We start from the raw sequence: 12,975 nt of genomic DNA on the forward strand, positions 1-12,975 counted from the left end.
CGACAGGAAGTGCAAAATGGCTAAGCAGGGATGGATGGCTAGAGAACAAATGTAAGGATGTAGAGGCTTATCTCACTAGGGGTAAGATAGATACTGTTTACAGGAAAATTAAAGAGACCTTTGAAGAAAAGAGAACCACTTGTATGACTATCAATAGCTCAGGTGGAAACCCAGTTCTAAGCAAAGAAGGGAAAACAGAAAGGTGCAAGGAGTATATAGAGGGTCTATACAAGGGCGACGTACTTGAGGACAATATTCTGGAAATGGAAGAGAATTTAGATGAAGACAAATACTGCATGAAGAGTTTGACAGGGCACTGAAAGACCGGAGTTAAAACAAAGCCCCGGGAGTAGAAAACAATCCATTAGAACTACTGATGGCCTTGGGAGAGCCAGTCCTGACAAAACTCTACCATCTGGTGAGCAAGATGTATGAGACAGGCGAAATACCCTCAGACTTCAAGAAGAATATAATAATTCCAATCCCAAAGAGAGCAGGTGCTGACAGATGTGAAAATTACCGAACTATCAGTTTAATAAGTCACAGCTGCAAAATACTAATGCGTATTCTTTACAGACGAATGGAAAAACTGGTAGAAGCCGACCTTGAGGAAGATCAGTTTGCATTTCGTAGAAATATTGGAACATGTGAGGCAATACTGACCTTACGACTTATCTTAGAAGAAAGACTAAGGAAAGGCAAACCTATGTTTCTAGCATTTGTAGACTTAGAGAAAGCTTTTGACAAAGTTGACTGGAATACTCTCTTTCAAATTCTGAAGGTGTCAGGGGTAAAATACAGGGAGCGAAAGGCTATTTACAGTTTGTACAGAAACCAGATGGCAGTTATAAGAGTCCAGGGACACGAAAGGGAAGCAGTGGTAGGGAAGGGAGTGAGACATGATTGTAGCCTCTCCCTGATGTTATTCAATCTGTATATTGAGCAAGCAGTAAAGGAAACAAAAGAAAAATTCGGAGTTGGTATTAAAATCCATGGAGAAGAATTAAAAACTTTGAGGTTCGCCGATGACATTGTAATTCTGTCAGAGACAACAAAGGACTTGGAAGAGCAGTTGAACGGAATGGACAGTGTCTTGAAAGGAGGATATAAGATGAACATCAACAAAAGCAAAACGAGGATAATGGAATGTAGTCGATTTAAGTCGGGTGATACTGAGGGAATTAGATTAGGAAACGAGACACTTAAAGAAGTAAAGGAGTTTTGCTATGTGAGGAGCAAAATAACTGATGATGGTCAAAGTAGAGAGGATATAAAATGTAGACTGGCAATGGCAAGGAAAGCGTTTCTGAAGAAGAGAAATTTGTTAATATTGAGTATAGATTTAAGTCTCAGGAAGTCGTTTCTGAAAGTATTTGTATGGAGTGTGGCCTTGTATGGAAGTGAAACATGGACGATAAATAGTTTGGACAGGAAGAGAATAAAAGCTTTTGAAATGTGGTGCTACAGAAGAATGCTGAAGATTAGATGGGTAGATCACATAACTAACGAGGAGGCATTGCATATAATTGGAGAGAAGAGGAGTTTATGGCACAACTTGACAAGAAGAAGGGACCGATTGGTAGGACATGTTCTGAGGCATCAAGGGATCACAAATTTAGCATTGGAGGGCAGCGTGGAGGGTAAAATCATAGAGGGAGACCAAGAGATGAATACACTAAACAGATTCAGAGGGATGTAGGTTGCAGTAAGTACTGAGAGATGAAGAAGCTTGCACAGGATAGAGTAGCATGGAGAGCTGCATCAAACCAGTCTCAGGACTGAAGACCACAACAACAACAACGTTATGTTCATTCTGTGTCTCCATTGTTTTCTCTTGTACTGCCTGTGGCTGAAGAGCGGCGTACTGTTTCGCTGCCAGCCCACCTTGTATAAGGTGTAAAATTTCAATAAAGAAAAAAAAAATAAGCTCAGCCTGCCAGTCTAACAATGCATACGTCTCAGGATATATCGCCTCGCATTAGACAGCGTATTTACTTTCGTGTTTTCTTTACGAGTGGACATGGTTGTCTTTTTTGGTTTTCTTGACTCTGTTGTCCATTCTTGTTGTTGTCGTGAGGTCCTTCATTGGTCATGTCTGTTCTCTCCCGTTGTGTTGTTATTCGTGGGCTGCTCCGCGGGTCCCACTGTGTTTCCGTCACTTCAACCCTGTGACTGTTCCAGTTGCCATTACAACAAAGTCACTGAAAAAAGTTCTTAGATCTGCCCAAGAGTCGATACCATGACGTCTGCACCTGTAGTGTGCTATTTAGCTACTGAAACTACAAATATAACAGTCCTGCATATTACTTTTGAACATATGTGGGATGCTACACTAATATGAAAGAAAAGTGTACAACACTTAAGCATGATAGCTGTAAACACACCGCTACTACAGGAGTAAATATTGGTGTTTAATGTCCCTTTGATGAGAGATGAAGAACCAGTTCCAGCTGAGGAAAGTTGAGGTTGGAAACTAGCAGAGGTCTTACTAGAGCAACAACACCAGAAAGTGTCTTAAAAGTTTAAATGTGGTTATGTGACGGGAAATTTAGCCACCTCCCCTCCCCCCCCCCCCCCCCCAAATGCAATAATAGTTTGCTACCACTTCACCAGTAGTGGAACAAGGGCGGCGTCACCCCCCTCTGCACTGCATTGTTGCCAAATTTATTCAAAATGGTGGCGATAGATATGGCAACATTGTAATAACATCATGGTGGGAAGTTCAAATTTTTGTGGGAAAAGTACGTCAATTGAGCTACCTCTGTTAACCTAACCTTCTTCCCCTTCTCCCCCATAAAATGCTGTACCTAAGAAAATTGCTGGAAAAGTTTGGCAGGAAAATAGGCCACTTGGGCTACCTCCGCTAACCTAAGTCATTGGACCACCACCTCTTCCTTGGAATTGCCGGGAAAAGGACTCATCCTGCACTGGGCTGCTGGAGAGGAAAGACTGTACTTTATTTATTTTTAGTGGGAAGTTGGAACAATTTATTTAGGGATGGATTTCACGGAGTTTATTTATTACACTGATGTGTTTGGGGTCACAATACACAGCATACAGAGCTGCAAAATACATATAAATCATGGAAATAATGCAGTATATTGATGTACAGACACACAACTCGTAGATTGTCAAAGTAATGCATGTAAAACGCTCTGCAGACATGCTCACTAATTATAAACAGTTGAAATAATGCATTGCCCAGCCTACAGACCTGTTCACAAAATAATGCAACAGACACATTCACTACACATAAAATTGTCAATGCGTATATAGAACTCAGCCCACATGCTCACAACACTTAAACAGCTGAAAATAATGCAGTGCGCAACCACTCACTGCACGTGAAATCACTTTCGAACTATTGTTAAGAAATTAGACTGCAGTATATCAGTGAATTGTTCCCTACAGAGGTCCAATGCGCTTGTGCACCAGTATGGCCTGACCTGCAAAGTGACGATGTAACCATCAGCTGATGGGCCAATTGGTGTCCATTCGGGTCCTGCAAGCATTAGGTTCTGGCATCCCTTTCATAAATGATACTTGCAAAATTCCTGTCAAAACACATATTTACCTGGCCACTGTGGCTGATGCATAGCTGCAGGTCCAGTGCCGAGCAAGAAATGTTTGCATAGCAGTTCACGTTCGCAGGTGCAGCTAGAAGATTGTCAGGGTTACACTGACAGTCTATGTAAATAACAGCCAAATTTCCCTCTGGATGCACTATAGAAATCTGTTGCAGTGCTTTCAGTAACTGTTTATGAAAATATCCCACAATAGCACAGGGTGCATTCTTCCTAGTGATCCTAACGGGACATCTGTCCCACATACAAGACACTTCCAGCTACATACGTGTTTACCCAGCCACCGTGACTGAGGCATCATTGTGAGATGTTTCTCTAGCAGTTCACCCATGCAGGCGCAGCTAAAAGATTGTCTGTGTCATACTGACATCTAATGTCTATGTAAATAACAGCCAACTCTCCCTCTTGACGTGCTATAGAAACCTTTTGAAGTGCTTCCCAGAATAACACAGGATACATTCTTCCTAGCAATTCTAACAGGGCAGCTGATCCATTACATATCAGTCCCTGCACGTAAATCGTAAAGTGTCACAGAAACAGTTAACAGTCGCTATTGTTGTAAGAGCTTTCGTGATGTCTGAGCTTGCCTGCATGGAAATTCTTGTTCTAACAGGACCTGGTTACGAAAATAGCTCGGAATAATACCAACTGCATTCTCACTGATGGTCCTAATGGCACATCACGTGTTCCCTTCCTGGAAATCGTGACGTCCTGATTTCAACATGTCTCAGAAACAGTAAACATTCTCACTGTTAAAAGCATTCATCATGCCTGTGCATGCTTTTGAAAACACTGTTAATCATAAAAGCATTCTTGTTATTTGGAAAGAGAGACAATGGTCGCATCAATCCCTTCCAAGAAATAGTGATGTTCCATAAAAGCTTCTCATTATCTACCCATCCAAATGAAGCTCTCTCACTGGTCGCCTCAGTCTATATATAAATCCACAACCAACCACACACCTCTGTGTGTGCGTGTGTTTTATTCTCCAAGATGAAGAGTGTAGCGGCAAGAGGCGTAGAGTTCTAGAGACAGGATTACCAACTGAGTAAATAAGTGGTATTTTGAGTGTAAATTTTTGTGTGTATGTTAAATTTGCTTAATTAATTCCGTCTCCTTGTTATAGTACAGCTCCAGGAATTTATCTTGGAGTGTGAGGAGGGGGCTGGACCATGGCAGACTCTCAACGTCCAGCCATCCATGGTGGGTTCACAGCTAGCATTGCCATATGAGTATAATTTTCCTTGTAATTTGTTCTTGTATAGTAGTGATTCAAAATCTTCTTACTTCATAATTTTTTTTCAATTTATGCATCTTGCTTTTTGTTGTTGTGAGCAAGACAAACCAATTGCCTGATGCCGATTCTGACAAGGACAGTGATATGCCTGAATGGGACATACAAAGGGTCATTGAACCAGAGGAGGATGTAATCTGGCCCTGCTAAATAATGATGATGATGATGATGATGATGACTTCTTTGAGGGTGTGGTGGAGATTTCCGATGAGGTGTTAATGCCTTGCAGCCAGAGCGAAAAATGTAATCACTCACTCTGCTTATAACCTTGAGATCGTCAGTATTCTTTCTTTCACTGTGCCAGCAGCGGTAAGCAATGTACTTAACTATTATTTTTTTATTTCTTCTTTTACAGCAGTCCCGTCTTCGCAGCCACAACACAGTGTGGCACACATACCAATGGTGGCTAAATCTTCTTCATCCTCAAAGCGGCGCCCCGTAAGGCACGCATCACCTATAAGGATGCCGCTAGTTGCCGCGAGGGAACTGCAGCCACCGCTGCCCAAAACACCACCGCTCTGGCATCCATGAGCCAAGCAACGAGCCACCACCTCTCAAGTTATTGGGTCAGTTCTGCAGCAGCAGCAGTAACAACAGCATTGAGAACCATCACTGCAGCCTGGCTGTTCCCATCAGTCTGACCTAGTAACACTGCAGCATCCTCCTCCATCATCATCATCATCATCATCATCATCATCATCATATGAGCCTTGTCAGAATCGGCGTAAAGGCCAATGGATTGGTGAATACCGACTGGCCCCTCCCCAACACCATCATCAACAGGGTGGACTCAGAATGAAAATGTGGGGCATGTCAATTGCCGGGTGGTTTTGTAAATCCACCTTGAGTGCTATACTGGCTCGGTTTTCCGAAATGGAGGTTGGAGGCTCAGCTAAAGCACTCAGCTGAATACTACACCTGGACATCCATATAGATGTCTATGATCTGGTAAATGGAGAATCAAGCTATATCAAGCTCCCTAAAGATATAGCTAACAAGAGAGCATGCAATAATGTTGAAAATAAAATCAACCAGGTTTGTTTCGCATGATCAGTCCTGGCTTGTGAGAGAAATTACAATTACATAGATCATCCTCAGTATCCCAGTACACACCATGTAGGTGATAATATTCATGGGTGTTATAATTTTGATGGTATCAATTTCCCCATCAAGATGCAGGACATACATAAATTTGAGGCACAAAATACTGGAATATTGGTTCATGTTTATGGCCTGGAGAAGAAAAGCAAGTCAGATGAGCGAGACAAGCACATTGTTGCCAGGCCCTTCCATTTCTCAAAATTTGCAGGTGAGCGTGAGCTGCATGTGAACATGCTGATCTTCTCTGAAGGTGATAATTATCACTACGTTTGGATCAAAGACATGTCTCAACCCCTTTACAGCCAGTTGTCGAAAAAGTAACATAAAAAGCGTATTTTCTTAAGGTGTCTGAATTATTTCTCCTCAGACAAGTTATTAGTGGGGTACCTAGCAGACTGCATTTCCAATGGCTCGGTAGGTGCTATCACACCTACTGAGGAAAACAAATTCAAAAAGTTTAAGAATGCTCACCGCCAGGAGCAATGCCTGTTTGTAGTGTATGTCAACTTTGAATGCCTCCTCGCTCCTGTGACGCACTGTGGAGGTAACCCTACAGCCTCACACGTCACATTTACAGAAAAACACGTACCATATTTGGCAGTGTATCAAACTGTATCGTCATATGATTCCAGTCTTAACTGCTACAAATGTTATGTCAGGGATAATCCTGAAGTTTGGCATGACCAAATCGAAGGAGAATGAAAATTTGTTTAATAATGTACTGGAATGTTCTGTAGTTGTACATATACTGTATGTGTTCTAGCTGGAGGCAGTCCTCTCCCCACTCTTATATGTAGAAGTGCTGAATAAACCTTCATTAAGTGAAGTTAGAGTTCATCATTCATCTAAGTACACCTTGTTCTATATGACAGTATTGTTCTGAACAGAAGTTTTTAATCTACACAATGGCAATGACTCACTCAGTGATTTGCACCCCATAAAATTACCAAATGTTAATTATGTGATATGTGAAGATAACCAGAAAGTCAAAACTGATAGTAAATAATGAATTATTTATCAGCAGCTCTCAGCAGTTTTGTGAGTATAATTTTTTTCAAAGGCAGCGCAAAAGTTACAGTACAGCTGGTGTATGACTGCCACACTAGTGGCTCTGCCTCAGGTAGGATAAGGTACGCCTGGAAGTTAATGGGAAGTTATGTGCTAGGTAAGAACTTAGAACTGATCTTGCACCTGGGTTTTTTGAAGGAACAGAATCCATTTGGAGATGGGTTGTATTTAAAGTAGAATAATGATGGAGCAATATATTTTTTAGCTGTGGTGGATGGTGGAATACCACTTTGGGAGGAGTGGAAAAGAATACAGGTAGAATGTATATCAATCCCGAAACCAAAGATGCCCTTTTAATAATGTTAATCAACAACATATTTATATTTCAACAGTGCCAATGTCAGTTCCATGTTAAAATTAGGACGCAAAATAGAAATCTCACATTCAGTCTGTGTTGGGAAAAACCAAGTTACATCAATTGAATATTACAGCACCACACATTAGCATACGACCTGATACCAAATGTCTCACATCACTGTATACTTTACGTAAGTGTATTACAACAAATTATATCCATCATTGCAACAATAATGACACCTGTAAAGCTTTGATTAGCTAATTAAGTAACAGAGTGGTACTTCGAAAGTAATTTCTTGAACAAATTTTAAACAAACAACATAGTTTCATATTTTGATACAACCTATTTATTTAATAAAGAAACAACTTAACGATAATACCAAGTAATGTATTTGAATCTTAAGGAAATGTTAACTACAACATCTGAATTTTAATTAAAAAGGAAATCATCATTATATATTTTCAGTTATCGTATCCAACATAAAACACTATTTTGTACAGAAAATCACAAAATCCAAGACAATCATTACTATTTATGGATATCAAGCAACACATTGGAGTTCATGAAAACATTATCAACAAAAGCCAATTTGTAATTAAGAATAAGATCAATATTTTATATTTTGCATTATTGGGTCAGAAATAAAAGATTATTTTACACTCTAAAATACAAAATTCACAATTTCAACCACAGAATATCTATCTGGCAATTTGTTTGATGTATAACTGTTGCAGCAACAACTATTGTAATTAATTTTTTTAACTTTAAGTATTGTATTTGACTGTTTCAATAATTACTATTTTGTTTACTTGATTATTTAGAATATGTTTATATCTGTCAGCTGCAGAGGCAGGAGGTGAGAGATATTAGTTGTTGAGAGTTTTGTTATTTACTGTTGTGGAGTGGAGGAAATTCACAATAAATACCAAGGAGATGTAAAATGGTGTTAATTTTTAGAAAGCCTGGATTACAAAAATTATGATTATTCAGGCTGCAAAGAGAGATTTACACCCTGCATTCTACATGGAGGGTTGCTAAACATGGGATGAGTATTCCATTCTACTAAATTACTCATAGCAACAAATACATGTTTGAAAGTTCATTGCTGGCCATATTTAGAGTGTAAAGATTCATACTTGATTAGTAGATGGTATGCTATAAGTCCTAGATAAAGTCCTTGCAGTGGTGGTTCACTCTTGTCTCCCATTGACTTGAAAAGGAGGCTCAAAGTTAGCATCTGCATCATATGAGTTACTATCATGAATCCTAAAACATTACAGAATTGGGTTTTTGTTGTTAAGAAGGAGTATGTTTGAGTTTATAAGCCTGATTGCCTCCTGGCTTGGTGTGGAAGACCAACACAGGAACAAGGTGGAGTTCCATACACTTGATCACTATAGGATGCTGAGTACGAAGCTAGGCTACTACAGGAAGTGGACTGAAATTCCTGAAAGGATTGTGGTGTTTGAGCCAGCTATAGATATGTGGCTGACTGGTGAAATGTCACTTTCCAGTGACAATGTATTATTTATGAAAATTACATACAGAAGTGGTAAAAGTAAAGTACATGAGGAAATCAAACTGTGCATCTTGATGACTTGAGTTCAGTGGAGTACTGCATGATATGGCGAAAACTTTAATTTTTAATGGACTTAGATCTTTATAGGTAATAATTACAAAACTTTTTTAATTATACTACTGGTAAACCAAAAATACTACTATCATAAACAATATGTCATATAAGGGCTGAACTGCAAATTGAACAAGTATTGATATTGTTTGTCTGAAACTTATCTGGGTCTAGAGTATCAATGATTTGATTAAAACCACTTAAATTGAACAGAATCTTATAATGTCAACATGTGTTACTCTGTGCCCTAACCCTTCATGTAAGTGTATTTGCAATCAGATATTCAACATATTTCTGTGCCAAATTAAGTTTATATTGTTTGATTAGGTTAGGCCTCTAATTAAATCAGCTATGATTCACATGCGGTGTGCTGTGAGAAAACCAAGAGCACCATATAAATGAGCAAGAAACTGTGCTAAGTTTTCATACGCAGTGCTTATGTATGTAGAAACATTTTCTTGTGTTTGCTTGTTTTAAAAGTTTTTCAGGATAGCACCATATCATTTTTTTTTTTTTTTCATTTCCAGTCTCGAGTCCATATGGATGAGCCTTATTCATCTTCTCCAGAGCTAAGTTATTTTTAATGAATTTTTGTCAAGAACCTCTGAGGAAATAGTTTGAGGAAAGGTTTGATGTGGCAGACAGATTCTTTAAAAAAGTAACAATGCTAGTCGCAGCAGTCAACCTGCTGTAAATCTAAATGTATTTATTTATTCAGTTTCAGAGTCTGATACTTGCCCACAGGTAAAATGAATGCCATTCAATATCTCCTTTTGAGCTGAATAGAAACTGATGGGGAGGCTGAGATTTGGAATACAATGCTCCTACTGTTTCAGTGATGCAAAATATCAACCATCATTCCACTATTGCATCAAGAAAGACTTTCAGTCTTCAATGAACAGAAAAAAGGAAGTAACTGACCAGGGTGTCTGCTAAAAACCCAACCCTCCATTCACCCCAAATGATATTCTGCATATGCATGACTACTCTGGAATTCACACTTCAGTACTGGCTCAAAGCGTTCAGTTTACAACTTTCACACACTATCTCTAATGTTTCACTATATAACAGTGCACGGGAAAATCGAACACTTAAATCTTTTCATGCGAGCTCTATTTTTCTTATTTTGGTACAATGATCATTCCTCCCTCTGTTGGTGGGTGTCATCTAAATATTTTCACACATTGGAGAGAATGTTGTAGATTGAAATTTTGTCAAAAGATCTCAAATCAGTGAAAAATGCCTTTGTTTTAATGATTGCCAAGCCAACTCACATATTATATCCATGACACTCTTTCCCTATTTTGCAATAATACAAAAGGAGCCACTCTTCTTTGAACTTCCTTGATGTCCTCCGTCAATACCATCTGGTAAGGATCCTATACTGCACAGCAGTACTCTTAGCAGAGGATGAACAAGCGTAGTTAGGCAGTCTCCTTAGCAGAGCTGTTGCATCCTCTAAGTGCTCTGCAGATAAAATGCAGTCTTTGGTTTGTTCCTCACAACATTATCTATGTGATTATTACAATTTAAGTCATTTGTAAGTACTTAGTTAAATTGACAGCCTTCAATTTTGTCTCTTTTATAGTGTAACCGAAATTTAACTGATTCCTTTTAGTAATCATGTCAATACTTTTTATTACTTAGGGCCAATTGCTAGTTTTTGCACTGTAGAGATATTTTGTCTCTACCATTCTGCACTTGATTTTGGTCTTCTGATGACGTTACTAGACACTAAATGACACTATCATCTGCAAACAGCCCAAGAGGGCTACTCGGATTGTCTCCTAAACTGCTTGTAAAAATTGGGAACAGCAGAGGGCCTATGAGACTTCCTTGGAGAACACCAGAAATCACCACTGTTTCACACTATGACCTGCCATCAGTTAATCTGAACTACAATCTTTCTGAAAGGAATTCACAAATCCAGTCACACAACAGAGACGATACTCCATAGGGACACAATTTGTTTAGACGTCACCTGTGAGGAACAGTATCAAAAGTCTATTGGAAATCTAGATATATGGAAACAACACTTGAGATTCCCTGTTGGTAGCATTCATTACTTTGTGAGAATAAAGACATAGTTGTGTTTATCAAGAACGGTATTTTCTGAATCTGTGCTCACTGTGTGTCAGCAGATTGTTTTCCTCACAGTAACCTTCAAATGCAGTATATGTTACAGAGTCCTACTGTAAATCTATGTCAGTGATATGGACCTGTAAGCCATTGGATTACTCCTTCCTTTCTTCAGTAATAGTGTGACCAACACAACTTTCCAATTTTTAGGAATGTATCTTTCGCGTTGTGAGCTATTTTACATGGTTGTTAAGTAAGGAGCTATTATATCAGCATACTCTGGAAGGAATCTTATTGAGATACAGTCTGGACCAGAAAACTTATTAAATGATTTAAGTTGCTTCGCTACACCGAGGATATCTACTACTAAGACACTCATGTTGGCAGCAGTTCTTAATTCGAATTCTAGAATATTAACCTCATCTTCTTTCGCAAAGAAATTTTGGAAAACTGTATTTAGTAACTTAGCTTTAGTGGTGCTTTCATCGGTAACATTACCATTGTTATCACAAAGTGAAAATATTGATTGTATATTGTCATTGGTGAACTTAAAATGCGACTAGAATCTCTTTGGATTTTCTACCAGATTTTAAAACTGAGTTTTGTTGTGGGAACTATTAAAAGCATCTGCTGCTGAAGTCTGGATGAAATTCAAAGAGTTTGTAAAAGTTGGCCAAACTTGTGGGTTTTATGATTAAGGAAACTGATGTCTACATAGCAAGACATGGGTTCCAACAGCCCGTGCCCCTAATATGAATGACATGAAGTTACATTGGTTGACCTCTGTCTTTGTGGAAAGCTGAGACTTTAGACATGAATCAGCATCATTAGTTGCTTATCTGATTCAGCAGACTATATGATTACAAATAATTATAGGTCTCATGACATACGAGCAGAAAATTAACCGGCAAATGAAGGAAATGAAAAAATGCAACCATGTAGAAATATTTGACAACTTCTAAAATGAGAATGTGTATTTTGGAGAAAACAGCTGTATATTGAAGTTAAATGACCCTACTCAACACTGGAAATAAGTCAAATCGATGAACAAAAATGTTAAGGGGTTGACACAACCAGCGTGCTCAGTTAATAAAAAGGGCATACCCAAAGCTGAGTTATGAATATCCCTGTCATTATCAAATCGGATTTTCTCTTCCAAAGTGTGGCCTACTGAGGGCCATAAACCACAAGCACCTCATACTGATGGGCCTTCTTGCCCAAAAATGGTCCCATGCTCAAACACAGTTGAGTGCCCATACATGGTTTACCAGTGCGTGGGAGCAGCCGCACTGATGGCTGATTGCAGTCCCCCACTGGAATCCCCTCCTGTTGCCAGAGGGGCAGGACTCTGTGTCTCTGCAGGGAGATCAGAGCATACAGGGCAAATTCACATTGCACCACAATAGTTAAACAGTAATGAAATCCTAAACTCAGATTGGAATGTATACCGCAGAGACAGGCTGGACAGTGAAGGGGGAGGCGTGTTTACAGTGATTAGAAGTGCAATAGTATCGAAGGAAATTGATGGAGATCCGAAATGTGAAATGATTTGGGTGAAGGTCACGGTTAGAGCAGGCTCAGACATGGTAATTGGATGCCTCTATAGGCCCCCTGGCTCAGCAGTTGTTGTGGCTGAGCACCTGAAGGATAATTTGGAAAATATTTTGAGTAGATTTCCCCACCATGTTATAGTTCTGGGTGGAGATTTTAATTTGCGGGATATAGACTGGGAGGCTCAAACGTTCATAACGGGTGGCAGGGACAAAGAATCCAGTGAAATTTCTTTAAGTGCTATACCTGAAAACTACCTTGAGCAGTTAAACAGAGAACTGACTTGTGGTGATAACATATTAGACCTTCTGGTGACAAACAGACCCGAACTATTTGAAACAATTAACGCAGAACAGGGAATCAGCGATCA

The sequence above is a fragment of the Schistocerca serialis genome, chromosome 9, assembly GCF_023864345.2.
Source record: "Schistocerca serialis cubense isolate TAMUIC-IGC-003099 chromosome 9, iqSchSeri2.2, whole genome shotgun sequence".
Taxonomy (NCBI): Eukaryota; Metazoa; Arthropoda; class Insecta; order Orthoptera; family Acrididae; genus Schistocerca; species Schistocerca serialis.